General features: G+C 42.3%; 1 protein-coding gene across 6 annotated transcripts in view; it reads left to right on the forward strand.

The window, feature by feature from the left end:
• Window positions 1–16,399, forward strand: part of LOC102947282 (heparan sulfate glucosamine 3-O-sulfotransferase 1) — a 106,908-nt gene that overhangs the window by 69,458 nt on the left and 21,051 nt on the right. The window contains exon 1 of one of the 6 annotated variants that reach the window (XM_043551110.1): window positions 12,177–12,200. The exons of the other annotated variants lie outside the window; for them this stretch is intronic. The gene's annotated coding sequence lies outside the window, so the exon portion shown is untranslated. Of the gene's footprint in view, window positions 1–12,176; window positions 12,201–16,399 lie in introns of those variants that run through there. 6 annotated transcript variants of the gene reach the window in all.

The following is a 16,399-nucleotide window of genomic DNA, read 5'->3' on the forward strand; positions in this document are numbered from 1 at the left end:
TCTGAGCACCTGGTCTCCCAGAATACTTTGCATTGTTTAAAGAAAACTAATGAGCTAAAGTTCATTGTGCCATGTATAGCCAAAGTAGCATGTAATTTCACATTTGAAACAAGAAGTATAATATGAAATTGTTTGTGAAAGGCACATTCCCCTATATCATATTCAGTAAGTATAATTACTGCAGCTATTTCAATGCAGAAGGTTATCTTGCTGTGCCCAGATCTCCCCATCGGCTACGCCTCGTCGCTTTCTTTCTTGACATCCTCGGCTACTATTGCCAGCTCTTGTGATTTTTATTGGGTCTCACCATATTTGAGGTTTTTCTGAAAGCCCTAGCTTCTGCATTCATGTGCTTAGGGGAGAATCCCAGATTTAATTTTTTTTAAAAATGTTCCTATTCCTCATGGTTGCAGAGGAAAGTTTAAAATCTCAGCCCAAAATGCACCCCCTAAACCTCAAAAACCAGAAGACTTTTTTTTTATCTCATCATTTTTGAATGCTTGGGCTTGGCAATACTGGGATCCCTTCTCATAGCCCACACAAAGAGGCTCGTAAATCATAGTCTGTGATTGAAAAGATCATGGGCCAGGTCCTCAGCTAGTATAAATGACATAACTCCATTGATGTGATGATTTACACTAGTTGAGAATTTGGCCCCATTTGTCCACTTGCTCACATAGATACTAAATTTTACCCAGGTAAGAATGCTGGGAGGCAAGCTCAGGCTCTTCTGGAGAATAGAGATGGCCAGGAAGCTTCCAACCAAGTGGGGCTTCTTGGAAAATGCCAATTCGTCTAATTAGAAATGTTTTTCAGAAGTCTATTTGACACAAACTTCTGACAAACCATAGGCAGGTTCCCACTTTCCTGGCAAGCTACTGGGAACACCAGGCTTCCCAGGTTCTGCAGCTCCAGGACAGACAGCCCCAAGGTTGGGGACTCCTGGGCTTCCCAGAACTGGAAGCTCTGGGAGCCCCAGCTGTAGATAGGGATCAGCTCCTGGCTCCACAACATTGGGCGTGGAAGCTCTGAAAACCCTGCTTGGGGCCTTGCCATGGATCTGGGAGCCTGATCTCCCAAGCTTATGCTCCTGGCTCAGCCATGGCTCCCAGGGCTTCTAGGCACCCGGTTCCCCTCAATGCAATGGGTTCTGCTAATCTGTTCACTAGGGCTGATGAGGACCTGGGAGCCTAATATCCCTATGAGCCATGACTGATCTGGGAGTCTTGGATCTTGGGCTCCCAGGCTCTATTTCTTTTCAAAATTTGAATTGAAACATTTTGATTCAAAACAAAAAAAATTGGCTTTCTTCTTCCATAGGAAACTTTGAGAATTCTATATTTTGTTCCAGAGTGGTATGAAAGTGTGTTTGAGAATTTCCTGTGGAACTGAAGTTCTGACACTCAACCTGCTCCTGTGGAGAAGACAAGAGTGGAGCAGCCCTAGTACTGTTACTTCTTGAACAGGAGAGAAGTGGGGAAACAGGGCAGAGAGCGATTCAAGTGTCCACTAGTTCTTTTTTGATGAAGTGAGAAGGGGAGCAGAGTACTGGAGTCTGCTACATTTCTCACAGAATGGGAAAGAGGAATAGGATTGCCTCTGAAAAGCTGTTCCTTTAAGATCAGGGGTACAGGGTCTTAAAAGCAAAGTGCTAAGGTGAAGAGGAGGAGCTGGCCAAAGGCCTCAAACTTACCCAAAAGAGCAATGGAAAAAAAAAGGCTGAAGGAAGAGGAACCTTTCTAAAAAGTAGAGGGAGAGCAACTGATTTGAGTGGCAGCATTAGTTGATTTGGAGGGAAGCAGCACTAAATACATTTGGAGGGGCAGACTATATTTGGGGATGGATTTGAGCTGAAAACAGAAATGATTTTTATCTGTTAAGGCAGAAATGATTTACAGAGGAAAGTGAAGATGTGCTAAAGGAAATTAAACATACTGTTGGGCTTTGCAGGCATAATGCTGGTATCCTTTCGTCTGTGAGAGATGGTGGGAATTGCAGCCTATGATGTAGATAGTCTGCAATGTCTCATGTGACTGAATAGGCTAATCCAAGATTTGCATGATCTTTGGCAGTTATTGCAAAGGATGTACCTTGGTTGGGAGCTGCTTGCTTTCTACGGGCTCTTTTCTCCTCAAGCTGTAGGAGCGAGCTCTTGTCATGGACTTTGATACCCTGATGGAGACAATCACACCACTTGTTACGATCACTTGCCAAGATTTCCCATTGGTCAGGATCAACTCCAAATTCCTTCATATCTCAATTGCATGTGTCTTTATGGGATATCCTATTGGGATATCCTGTTGTTCTTGTTCCCTTTGATAACACCCCACATAGCATGTCCTTGGGTATCTATCTATCTTCCAACGTACTCATATGGCCCAGCCAGCGCAGTCCTCTTTCCTTGACTAGGGCTGTAACAGTTGGTAAATTTGCCCTTTGAAGAACCTCTGTGTTGGTGACTTTATCTTTCCATTTGGTGTTGAGTATGCAGTGTAAACAACATAAATGGAAACTGTTCAACCTTTTGTCCTGATGAGCATTAGTAGTTTCCCCACCACACATGAGAGTGCTGAAGAGGCAAGCTTGGTACACTAGCATTTTGGTCTTAATGGTAAGCTTTGAGTTGTTCCATGCTCTTTTAGTTAGTCTTCTAAAGGTGGTGGCAGCCTTTCCAATGCGAACATATAGTTCTTCATCCAGTGAGAGGTTGGTGGTCACTAAAGAACCTAAATAGCTGAACTATAGGACTACTTCTAGTTGATTTGCATTTAAGGTAATTGAAGGACCTTGTGGAACCCAAAATACAACTGTTTTCTTGATGCTAATGGGGAGAGCAAATGCCTGACAGGTACTTGAAAGGCAGTCCTTGAGTTCTTGCAATAGATCTTCATTGTGGGCTATAAGGGTAGCATCATCAGCAAATAGAAGTTCCCTGATTAGCACCTTTTTGACTTTTTGGTCTTTGGCTTAAGTCGGGACAGGTTGAAGAGTTTCCCATCTGATCTTGTGTGGAGATACACTCCATCTTTCATGTCCTTAAACACACAATTCAAGAGTACTGAAAAGAAGATTCCATATAGTGTAGGGGCAAGAACACATCCTTGCTTCACTCCGCTTTGCATCTCAAAGCTGTCTGAAGTGGACCCATCAAATTGGACAGTTGCTCTCATGTTGTTGTGGAATGAATGTATAAGACTTAACAGGGGTAGTGGACATCCTATCTTTTCTAGTATTGCAAATGGACCTGATCTGCTGACTCTGTCAAATGCTTTGGTTAGATCCATAAAGGCAATGTACAATGGTCGGTTTTGCTCTCTGCACTTTTCTTGGAGTTGATGCAGAGAACATATCATGTCTATAGTTGATCTTTCAGCCCTGAATTTGCACTGTGATTCAGGGTAGACACGATTCGTCAGCTGTTGTAGGCGCATTAAGACGACTTTTGCAAAAGCTTTTCCTGCTACGCTTATTAGCAAGATACCCCTGTAGTTGTTGCAATCGTCCTTTCGCCTTTATTTTTATACAAAATAATGATGTTTGCATCGCACATCTCTTGTGGTACCTTACCCCCTTTCCAGCACGTAAGTAGTAGCTGATGAAGATATGGTAATAGGCTGTCTTTCCCACCCTTGAGGATTTCCGCTGTGATACCATCTTTTCCAGGAGCCTGGCCACTTGATAGCAAATCAATGGCCTTGCTTAGCTTTTTTACAGTGAGCTCCACATCTAGCTCTGGCATGACCTGTAGAGTTGGTATTTGGTCCAGTGATGTTTCTTGTGCATATAGCTCTAAATAGTGTTCAACACAACTTGACAATTGCTTGGTTTTATCTCTAATGGTTTCACCACTGTGCGATTTGAGAGGGGCAACCTTGTTGACAGTGGGACCTAGAGTTTTCTTCAGGCCATCATACATGATTTTGAGGTTTCCTGTGTCTGAGGCTATCTGTATGTCTTCACAGAGCTTGATCCAGTAATGATTTGCACAGCGTCTGCTTGCTTGCTGTATCTCGGTTTTTGCATGTCGAAGTCTCTTTGAGGTGTTCTCTGTTGGCTTCTTGTTGTGTTCCAGATAGGCTGTGTTCTTAATGTTGATGAGACATAATAGTTCCCCTTCATTTTCTTCAAACCAGTCCTTTTTTTGATGGTCTCTTTCCTCAAAATGCAGCTAAAGCTGTTTCAGGGATTGTTGTTCTTAAATCTGCCCAGAATTCCTCTGCCTTCTCTAGTAATGACTTCCCATGCATGCTAAGTTCAAAAACCTTCATAAACTCCCGGCATTTCCTCTGGTTTTTGGTGTTAATAGCATTGATTTTTGGGCTTGCTCCTAGGTTTTGCTCTATGTAGTTTCTTGGTTGTAATCTTCATTTTGCTAATAATCAAGGAGTGGTCAGTGTCACAATCAGCACTGTGGAACATGCGAGTGTTCTGCACTAAGGGTAGGTCTTTCCTCCTGTCGATAACAAAGTGTAATTGGTGCCAGTGGCCTGATCACGGATGTCGCCATGACACTTTGTGGTGATTTTTTCCTGTAAAATGTGCATTGGCAATGCACATTTGATTTTGGGCTCAGAATTCAAGAAGTCATTGGCCATTCTCATTCATCTTGCCAATGCCAAAATGTCCTAGGCAACCTGGCCATGAGTTGTTGTCTGCACTGACTCTTGCATTAAAGTCACCAGGGAGGAAAAGTTGCTCAGCTGATGGTATTCTTTTGACAACTTGATTCAAAGTCATAAAATGTATCCTTCTCCTCGGGGCTAGATTTGAGTGTTGGTGCATAGGCACTAATGATGTTCACAGAGCCGATGGTCATTTGAAGTTTAAGTGAGATGATACTCTCTGACTTCCCAATGGGTGTTTCTAGGAGCTTTACCCACTTATTTCTAACAGCAAAACCAACACTATGCAGATGATTTTCTTATCTGCTTTTACCTTGCCAAAAGAAGGTGTAATTGGCCTCTTGGACAGAACCAGCGTCTGCAAGTCTTGTTTCCTGAAGTGCTGCAATATCAACATTGAGTTTGTACAGTTCACGGTCTATCAAAGCTGACTTCTGTATGCTGCTTGTTTATTGTAGTTCATCATAGTCTGTCAGTCACAGACACATGGTCCTGATATTCCAGCTGTCAAGCCAGAAAGTTCTTGGTTTCTTATTTTTGCCAGGTGCAAGTTTTCCGTCTGCCATTCAACTGTTGGTGTAGCCACACGTATCCCCATGAGGTGAGCAGATTGTGGCGGTCCAGCACCAAACTGTCTAGGGGCTGCCCGGCTTTGTGGTGGGTGGTGTCTGACCAATGGAACGCAGTGATTCCTCCCACTGTCGAAGGTGACCTGTGGTGCCCTCCTCTACTCCAATCAAGTGACAGCTTATAACCCGTAACTGCCACATTCCATGTTGTCTCCATGTTGCCAGCAAGAATGGAGCCTCCTCTCCATGCGATGTGGCTGCAATAGCCTGGGCAGTTGATATGGAGGTGCTGCTCTGTCCATGTGTCAGCATCCCCCTCTTGACTTTACTGGTCTGAAGCAAAGGAAGGATGGGAGTTGATACATTTGGAACCAGCTATGCTGCAGGAGTTGCCAGAGCAAAGGAGATCTTCCATCTGCCTGCCTTTCGGCGCTCCACTCCTAGATTGGTTATCAGCCACAGCTGAAGGACCCAATCTGTCCTGTGTGGATGTCACTGGCAAAAACACTGAGTGAATTTGCTCGTCCGCCTTTTGATGGCATTTCCTCCATCAAGAATTCCACTATCCTCCTCGCGCGCTCATCAGCCCGAAGCCATTGGCACTTCCTGAGGTTTCTGGGTTAATTAACTGCCACCCAGCACTCGGCATTGACCAATACAGGTTGTACCACTTAAGGTCATAGCGATAGCAGGTTTTCAATCCTGACCTGACTTGACCAGGTGCAGGTAATTTTCACCTAAAGAAGCTTAGGCCCAGATCCCCAAAGATATTTATGCCCCTAACATCCATTGATTTCAATGGACTTCAGGTGCCTAAATACTTATTACCCCTTTTTACCCCAAGCAATTAGTCAAAGGTGCGTTGTTCCAGTTGGTGTTGAAATTGACGATGGAATTGGGTAATTTTTTTTGTATGCAGTCTTGTTTATTTATCAGGAATGTACAAGGTTCTGTACCTCTGAACACTGTAGGAATCAAATAGTAGGAGACTGTTGCTTTGTTCACCAGTACAAGCCTGTCTTTCCAGCCAACACTCTACACTCCCAAAAGCTTTTTCTCTTTCCTTTGTCACAGGCCCATGTTACTATGTTTCTAGGCTGCCTGCCTGGCTGTGTCTCTGTTTCTGTCTCTGATTATATGTGTGTATGCATACAGACAATATGGAGCACAAAGTCCAAATTCTTGTATAGGGTCACATACCCTCTTTGCTGAAGTGGGTCTGTTTAGCTTGTTCTCACTGTTTGGTTTAAGAAGGGTGGAGGTCAACAGTTTAGATGAGGTCTAACCCAACCCACTTCACATACCTTTCAGGATCTGGGCCTTAGTGCTCATAAATTATAGAATACATATTACACACTTAGTGTTCAGCTATTGAGAAACCTTCAGTTTACGAACATAAATATGTTTGGCACAAGGCAAAATGTACTAGTAACACCCAATACATCATTTTGTTTATAAACCCCCAGTATTGCCAGGAAGTTAGTGATAGACAATAGCACCTTTCAGAGGCTACTTCCAGATTTTAGTGACCTCCAAGCATATGCAGAGTATCAATTAGCAAGGTCACCATCCCTGGCTCTCAAGTTATCAAAAAACCAACCAACAAAAAAACAAACAAAAAACCACCGAAGAAAAATTAAGCTCTGACAGTTACCTGCTTTCTTCCTAGGACTCAGTTCATTATTTTGTCTTACAAGAGAATACCTTGGCTCTTCTGGGTATAGTCCAGAGGACTTTAGGGTGGGATTTTTAAAGGAACCTAAGTGAGTTATACACCCAATTGCCACTGAAAGTAAATTCGACTCGGGTTCCTACGTCCCTCAGACTCTCTTGAAAATCCCAGTTTAAAATCTTGGATTTATTTTTAAAGGAAAGCTTGCTCACTATGTGTTGAGTCTGCAAACATTTTTGTACATACTTTATTTAAGCATGTGTGCATACCATTGACTTCAGTGGACTATTTATATGCTTAAAGGTTTAAGCTTATATGCTTATGTTTATATGCTTATATGCTTAAAGTTAAGCATGTACTTAAATATTTCCAGGATCTGAGCCCAGAAAGAGTTTTCCTAAATTCTATTTTTTTCCTTCACAGAAATGTATAAAACATTTCCCATCACATTTTTCTGCCCTACGCAAGGTGCAGTCAATTTATCATTCAAAAGGACCCAGGGATGGAGCTATGTTTTAGATCACCTGGATATCAAGCATGAATTCTTTGCCATTTATAGGTATAGGTGTATTCTTTGCCACTTTTGATTCACATTGGGGTGAAGGGAACCATTCCTCTCTATATATGCATGTACCTCAAGTGGGAAACTAAAACCATCATTGGATAATTTGGAGGTTTCTCATCAAATGTGCTTTGGTTTACTCTTAATCCTCTGTTTAACACTATAACATTTTTTTTTTTAAAGTCAAATGTAATCCACAGGAAAAACAGTTAATTCTGATCTAATTCTGTTTTTAGCTTGCAGAGCATACAAGTCTATCTTTAAGCTCTTATTTAAATGTAAAAGGGGAGGGATAGCTCAGTGGTTTGAGCATTGGCCTGCTAAACCAGGGTTGTGAGCTCAATCCTTGAGGGGGCCATTTAGGGATCTATGGCAAAAATTGGGGATTGGTCCTGCTTTGAGCAGGGGGGGTTGACTAGATGACCTCCTGAGGTCCCTTCCAACCCTGATATTCTATGATTCTATGATTACATACACGTGCTCAACCCCCATCAAATTCAATAACCAGCAAAACAACTAACTGCACCCTAATGATGAAATAGAGAAATTTCTCCTAAATACCAAGCCTTAGATGTAGTGTGAAGCTAAGGGTATTCGTGCTCTCTTACCTAATTCACAGTTTAATACCATACTCTCTCCCTCCCCACCCCCTAGAAGTTGAGAAGTAAGAATCAGCAGAAAGGTTTGTCAAAGCCCAGACTTTACAAGCTCTAATTATGTGGCATCCAGCAGTGTTGCTACAGCTACTCGTCTGTCAATGTCTCCATTAATACAACTGGGCTTTGGAGAGGTTTGGAATGCCGATATTTTAATTCAAACTTGGCTGAACTTTGGCACGTAAAGCAGCTCAGATGCCAATTGTGTTAAACAAAATTTAAAATTCTAAATGCAGCAACATACTTTGGTGGGTTTAGATCCTGACGTCCTTTCCTCAAATTTAAAACTCTGATTTCTGTCTAAATTTCCTTCCTTCCATCCTTTTTTTTTTTTTTTTACTTCATGTTGTTTCTGCAATTACTAAAACTGTAAGATAAGAGAGAAATGTATTTTTAAATGTGTTTCCTTTATGCATTTGACAATGCTTGATATATACTTGGGCCCACTGTTTCTCCTGAGGAAAAGATCAGTCATTTTCCTCTGTTGTGTGGGTTTAAAAAAATAAATAAATAGGAAAATGTGATTGTAACACCACAATATTTAGCGGGGATTCAGAGACGGAAATAGTACCTGTTTAGAGTGTAATTCTCCAGATCAAGTTGATGATATCCTTTTGAAATAAAACTATTTTTTCAAGTAATTCCAGAGGTCATTTACTATTCTGATCATTTTATAATATCTAATTTAAGACTACAAGCTACATCTGGCTTGCATGGTAGTTGGTTAACTTTTATTACCTTAGATACTTACTTACACGGGCCTCAGACATTATAGCAACTGAGCACCTCACAACACCCAGTGCTATTATCCCTGTTTTACAGATGGGAAATGGAGGCACTGAGAGACTAAGTGATTTGCCCAAAACCACACAGGAAGTATGTGGTGGAGCAGGCAATCTGTCTCCCCCAAGTCCTAGGCTATCACGCTGGTCCCATCCTTCAATACATGCTGCAAATCAAACTGTACATCTACACTGGAATTAAAGACCTGAGGCACACGTATCAGCTGACTCGGGGTCATGGGGCTTGAGCTGTGAGGTTAAAGATTGATGTGTTGACCTGCAGGCTCAGACTGGAGCCTGGGCTCCTCTCTCACGGAGTACCAGAGCCCAAAAATCTACACCGCAATTTTACACCCCACAGTCCAAGGCCCGTGAGCCCAAGACCACGAACCCAAGCAGCTGCAGGGGTTTAATTGCTGTGTAGATGTACCCAAAGGGGAAACCCTGCTTCCCCAAACATGTGTGCCAAAGTCCCTGTAGTTAAAGTGCATGATGAGGAGATAAGCATGGAGCTGGCTGCAACCTCTGTCACAGAGCATGGTAGAACAGGAATTTAAGCAGGCACGCCTAACACCAAATGAATTAATTGGGCTCTTATTAGTTCTATTGAGTGATGGTTAATGCTCCCCCTCCACCATTTCAGTGTAGATGCTAGATTGGTAACCTTACTGTAATAATCTGGTTTCATAAAGCAACAAAAGCAAATACATTTCAAGTTAAGAAAAAAAAAAATCTGTTTTCCCTGTTCAGAACCATAGAGCTACATCCTCTAGCCTCAAGATAATATGTCCATGGAACAATGGTGCTTTCTCCTGTTTTGTGGTAGGGGCCCCGTGGAAAAAAACATTAAAAAAAAATGTGATCATGTAATTAAAGACTATCTCATAAATACTCTCATACGGGGTATGGGTTAAGGTTGCACAGGCAACCTTAATTTTGGCATTTCCTAACTTTTGAGTCATTGACCTTGCAACCTTAAAATTCTCTTACCATTTCTTTACTTTTCTACAAATTTCTTACTTTTCTACAAAAACTGAAAAAATAGAAATTCCACCATGTTGAATCATATACTGACCACCAGCTTGGGTCATCAGCAGGGTTTGGACCTCTAGATCCAAGGCACAGACCTCTGCCACTTGAGAGAGTGGAGTAGTCTGAGTATGTGGATACTAGTAGTAGCAGGCTGAGTATGTGGAGCAGAGGAGTATCCGACATACACTTTGTTAGCTGTTTTCTCACAGAGGAATGTTGACACTCATGAATAAGACTCCTAGGTTTAATTCCAGGATCTGGAGGGGAGTGTGTCAAGTGTCCAGTCTAACCCCTTGCCCCCTCCAGGCCTCTCTCTGCCCCCAACATCATTGCTCCTGCCTCATTCCTTCCTCTGCTCCTATTAAACCTCCCTGCCACGTCTTTCTCCCCCTCTGCTGCCACCACTACTGTCACCCACTGTTTTCCTTTTGCTCGTATCTCCTCTGGCTCTCTCCCTGTCCCCCTCACTGCCTTGCATTCTAAATCAGGCTGCAGTCATTTTCTCCTCGCTGCCCGGGCATCAGCAGAGAGAGCATTGAGAACACGAGAGAGAGAGAGTCTCCCTGCCCTCAGTTCTGGTGCCTGGAGCCACAGCAGCCCAGAGTAATTACAGGGGAAAATCCTGCCCAGTCCCAAGATGGAACATGCAAGTCACTGTGTGGGGATGGTACATGAGCAGTGCAGTCACATGTAGGAGCTTTGTAGGGGCATACCCTGTGCAGACAGAATTTCTCTGCCAAAACCTAGCGACTCCCTACTGAGCATGCATGATCTGTGAGAGTTCAAAGGCTCTCATAACTTGGCCATATGGGGAGAGTATTTCACAGGGATGGCAATCCCTGACCCCAGCGCAACCCCCTTGCCAAATTTCAGGTCCCTGTGCCAAACCAGAGAGGTTCTAGAGCTTCTAAATAATAATACCACCACCAATTCATCAACATGGGCAAAACCGATATATTTCTTTAGTCTTCTTCTGAAAAACTACTAAACTATTTTTGCTTAAACTTACCCAAAAACTCAGCCTGAAGCAGACACCGAGCATGGAAAACTTCAGCATGAACAGTTCAAGTTTGGCAAAGTTATAAGCAACTGAAAACATGGTCTTATAATAGGAAGTGTCAAGCAGCCTGCATTATTTGTGTCACTACCTATGCTGCCTAAAATAACGTATGAACCTGTGTGTACATACTTCAAGAATACTTGAAGTAGCCAATATACTTTAAAGGTGTTGCAGGATTTAGGATTTTTAGTGCCTTAAAGCCTGTGAAATAATTTGTACTAAGAAACATGGAGCTCAGACTCAAGGCTATACTCACGTGACTTGTACAAGGCAAGAAATGAGCCATCCATCAGTTGCCATGTATTGAGGATGGGCTACACCAAGGATATGATGATGACTCATCTTGTTGGGTTCCAAAGAGAGCACAGATGTCAACATAAAAGGGAAAAAGCTCTAATTCAGAGCATCCAATTGTTCCCCATTTTCATCAGCAGGACCTACTAATTTGTTGCTACTGACTCTCAACTTTATACCTGAGAGATGTCCCAGATTGCACTGATGCACTCTATGGACTGATGAGATGGGGTATAAAGGGCCAGAAATAGCAGCTGGATCCAGTAGTGATTATATAGGTCTTGCTACAAGTGTCTAAAAATACTTACCTAGTGGATTGGGAAAAGCAGCCTACCTTGCTAACCCAAAGATGCAGGGTGGGTGAAATACCACAGTATTAGGAGTTAAAAAGGGGGCAGATAGCTCCCAAACAGAGTGGAGGTGAAGAGCATCAAGGCATCCAGCAATCCCCTAAGACGATAACTAAAGATGAGTCTGTGTGTGTGAGAGAGAGAGGTATTGTGTTGGCACTGGGATGCTTGGAACCTGTCGAGAGGATGAGATAGTTTGTGTGAAGGGAAGAAAGAGTCCAGCCTGGCCTGACCGACTTCTTTTCCTGGGGACCTTCATACCCCTCCTGGAGCACTGGGTAATCTTTGCTCCCACAGTCCTTAGGGAAGGGAGCTTCCAGGGGAAGGAGGCCAGGGAAGAGAGATGGTCCAGCCAATGTCAGCTCAGATGGGAACTGCTGGCTGGGCTGAGCCAGGCAGAACTAGGAGTGCTATCAGCTGTTTCTATCTGCTGCTCTTGGATACTACTCACACAATATGAGCCAAACTTATTCTGAAGTACTTGGTTCAGTTAATATGGCTGATTCATATTCAGTTAACGTGTTAAATCATTTGATTTGACCCTTCCTACTCTCCACACTAGGTTCTGGTTGCAGTACTGGAATTAGGCCAGCAGGACTGGGTAAGTTGGGATCAATATTGGATGGAAAGGAAAGGAAAACAATTGTCCTGAGACTGTGATTTCAGCTATAACTCTCTAAATTAGCTTTTTATTTCTGAAAGCACATGGCATACAAAGTCAAGGGGTAGAAACATTAGCAAACAATTATTTTCTTACAAGTTTCTGCCCAATTCTTTTTTGAATTGCACCAGTAGAAGTGTTTATTCCTTTCTACCCAGCCCTGCCTACAGCCAACTCCTCCCCATTCCTGGAAAGTCCAGGACCTCCCTTCCAGAAACATCTCTGAACCTTTGCCCAATAATGTCACAGGATTCCCAGCAGTTTGGAGCACTGAAAGTTTGTGCTCCACTCTTCTTTCCCTGGGAGCTGAGGCCTTTTCAAAGGACTCTGTGGGAAACCTTGGAGGTCTTCAGTTTCATAGATTTGGGGAGGAGGTCCATTGGGTTCTTGGTGTCCTGTAGTCCTGTGGAGCCCAGCTGGCCTCTTCTTGTAAGCCATCAGTGACTGACATCCTTTTGTGATTCTAATAATTATTTATACTTTGATTTTCAGAGTATGTCACGTGATTCCTACACAACATATCTTTTTTTCTCCCCAAAAATTGGGGAGTGTCAAAGTGCCCTTTGTATTCATTCAGAATGATGGTGGATGAATATAATTAATCATGCCACTGGTAGAATGACCTGATCCTGCAATCTTTACTCAGTGGGAGGTTGCCTGAGTGAGAACTGCAGGACTGGGCCTAAAACCACAGCCAGTGGGTAACTGAACATCGTCACATCTTGCACTTGATGTGTACTACTATTTTGCTTAAAGCATTGCCTGTCGTGTTTTATTGCTTAATTAAAGCATTTGTCCTGAAGTATAATTGACAGTTACAGGTGTAAACTTAAACAAGACTATAATTCTATTTGAAATATGCCCATGCTGGTTTAGACCAACATTTCAAACTGACCTTGTCAGTTTGTATTAGTCTGACCACAGGCTATAGCATATTAAGAGATTTTTTTTTTATCCCCACTTAGAGGCAATGAAGACATGTTTTGCACTTGCATGGTTATGTGGAATTAAGCACATTAAGGGAATTTACCAAGACTAGACTACAACAATACATACACGGAAGATTTTATTTTTCATCTTCAAAATATCATAGTGATATAAAAATGATTAGGTTATAAAAGATACTTAGCCCAGAAATCTGTTGCAGTGTGAATGAATATAAATAATTGGCAGTTATAATATCATCAGGCAATTTTGCATCTTAAATTATCAGAAAAAATAATTAGAAGAAGGTAATTCTAGTCTCAGGGAAGTAAACTTTTAAAAACTCCAATCTGCTAACATCACCTGCCAGGTATTTAATGTATTTATAGTTTATGCTAACCTTCCATAGCTTTTTTTTTTTTTTTTTTTAGTTCATTATAGTCTGTGTACCTGGTAAGAGGGAAGCCTGCAGCCAATTGCAATTACTTTGCGGCTCCTATCTGTAGCCATGAAATAGCTATTTTCTTTTTTATTTCTGGAAGTTGGTGATTGTGGGATGTTATGGAAATGCGGTCTCATTAACAAAAGATCCAACCAAATAAATTCACTGCTAATGTTAGAACTTGTAAATGGTTTACTTCTTCACCCTGCTCTGGGTTAAATATATACTGTGTCTAGTAATTTGAGTTTAAATATGTACCTTTTGACTTTTTTTCATTCTCAGGAGATGTCTTAAGATGGCTTATGGCTCCTGATAAGCATTTCAGTGGATTCTTTTATACCATATTTATAGGAAATGCATAATTTAAGAAAATGTTTTATTAATGCTTCCCCCCCATCACCCCTTAATTTAAGTACACACGTTTTAATTTTAGTAAAATGAAATAGATGATGTGCAGTTGTAGTTAAGATTAACAACATCCATTGGCAAAGGTGTAAACTGCTATCTCTGTCTGTTACTCTGAATATCACAGGGATCTGCAGTTCTTAGTACTCCCCTTGTCCTGTATTCCTTGCGTAACCCAAACTGAGTGGGAGTTTTGTGGATGTTCAGGAAAGCAGCTTCAGGTCAAAAGTTAAAGCATTACTCCCTTTGGCAAGTAGTATGTGTCCTTTTTTCCTGGTCAGTGCTTTCATACGTTTCACAACTGACATCAATACTGAGGGAATAGGAGTTCCAAAATTCTTGCATACAAGGCTTTTTCCCATCCACTTCTATCTGACTAGTTTTCAAATGCACATGGAAACAAGAATAACCTCAGAATTATGATAAATCTCAACCATGGCATAGTTGGGAAAAAAACAATGAAATCTATGATAGAAAGTATCGTACTTGTAGCATACAAGTGCTTTTTCCCTTTTGGGTCTGATTCTCCAGGGTCCGTGTTGATGGGAGTTAAGGACTTGAGTCTGCACTATTTCAGATCAATGGGTTTTCCCACTGAATTGAATGGAAGTAGCATTGTGATTAAGATGGTGGTGGAGGATTGAGAAAACACATGAGGTTATAGGCCTAGATCCATAGAAGTATTAAGGCACCTAACTCTCATTGATTTCAGTGGAAGCTAGGTGCCTAAATACCTTTGAGGATCTTGGCCATAGTTACCAGTTCTTTCATGCTCAGAAAGATGTGCTGGTGTGAGTACTCTGTCCCAATTTTTAGCTTCATGGAATAGTTGGGTTTAAAAAGTTATTAATATTGACCATTTTCTCATTTCCATGTGGTGTTCTTCCAAAGAAATTATTCTCTGCTTAAAATGTTGCAGCACTGACTTCAGTTTCACCTGTCTAGCTCCTTCATGTTCCCTACTGTAACTCTGATTTAAGGCTCTCTTTAGAGCTTCCATGCTATTCTTTTATTTTACCAGTCCACTTCCTGTCACTGCTCAAATTACTCTGTGGCATTTATTGCTCTGTCCTGCTACTTACCCTTTTTTATTCCTCTTCTATGACTGGACATATCTGAGCTATGCACATAAGGGTAGCTGAATTTAAGAATGGAAGGAATCAACCAAAGATAGGCACTCTTTGCTGTAACAATTGCACATATGCTGAGTATTTAAGAAGTTTCTCAAATTATTCTACAGAGGGAGATAAAGGCATTGCAATGATGACTTTTGATGGTCCCATTACTTTTATGTCTCATTGCTAAGAATTAAAAGATTTATTCTTCCCTTTATTGGATTTGAATAAATTCATATTTAGTTATACTAAGCAATGGGTTTTATGCATTGGATTATTGGGTTGCCTGTTTTGTTGAAATGGATAAAAAATATTAAGTGAAAACAGATTTGCATGTATTATCTAATGTGACTAGCTCCACTTTCACCACCTAGCATACCAGCATCTATGATAACTTGTGTAATCTATGTTTGTCCACTTCAGTTTTATCAAACAGCTGTGTTGTGTCTTGTGTTGTGGTTTTTAATTTAAAGACAAGGACATGTTTTGGTTAATTTCCCCCTAAGAACTAGGTTCTCTACCTTGCCAGTGATATCAGACATTACTGGCCACTTTTCCTGCAGACACCTTTGCACTTTCTCCAAAACCAACCCTTAGGCATTAGAGGAGCCCCTATAAAAATCTGCAAAGCTAATACATTATCTTGCTTCAGATCTCTCCAAAGCTCACTTCTACCAGGATGTTTATGAAACACCTGGCAATGGCTAGACATCTGATGTGCTGTGACCACTGCCTGTTACACTAATCATAATTGTCTCACTGTCCCCTTGTGCCCGCAATAGGGTTGCCAACTTTCTGACTGCAGAAAACCAAATGCCCCAGCCCTATCTCTGCCCCACCCATGCCCCAAGGTCCTATCCCTGCCCTGCCCCTTCTCCAAGGTTCTGTCCCTACTCACTCCATCTCCCCTCCCTCCATCGCTTGCTCTCCCCCACCCTCACTCACTCATTTTCACCTGGCAGGGGGTTGGGGTTCAGGAGGGGGTGAGGACTCTGGCTGGGGGTGCAGACTATGAGGTGGGGCTGGGGATAAGGGGCTTGGGGTTCAGGAGGGGGCTCAGGACAGGAGGCTGGAGTGTGGGAGGCGAGCTCCGAGAGGGGGCTCAGGGCTGGGGCAGGGGATTGGGGCACGAGAGAGGTTTCGGGGTGCAGCTCCAAGCGGCACTTACCTCAGGCATCTCCCAGAAGCAGCCAGCATGTCTCTGCAGCTCCTCGGTGGAGGAGCCAGGTGGTTCCGCACGCTGCCCCGCCTGC

The sequence above is a fragment of the Chelonia mydas genome, chromosome 7 (assembly GCF_015237465.2).
Source record: "Chelonia mydas isolate rCheMyd1 chromosome 7, rCheMyd1.pri.v2, whole genome shotgun sequence".
Lineage (NCBI taxonomy): Eukaryota > Metazoa > Chordata > Testudines > Cheloniidae > Chelonia > Chelonia mydas.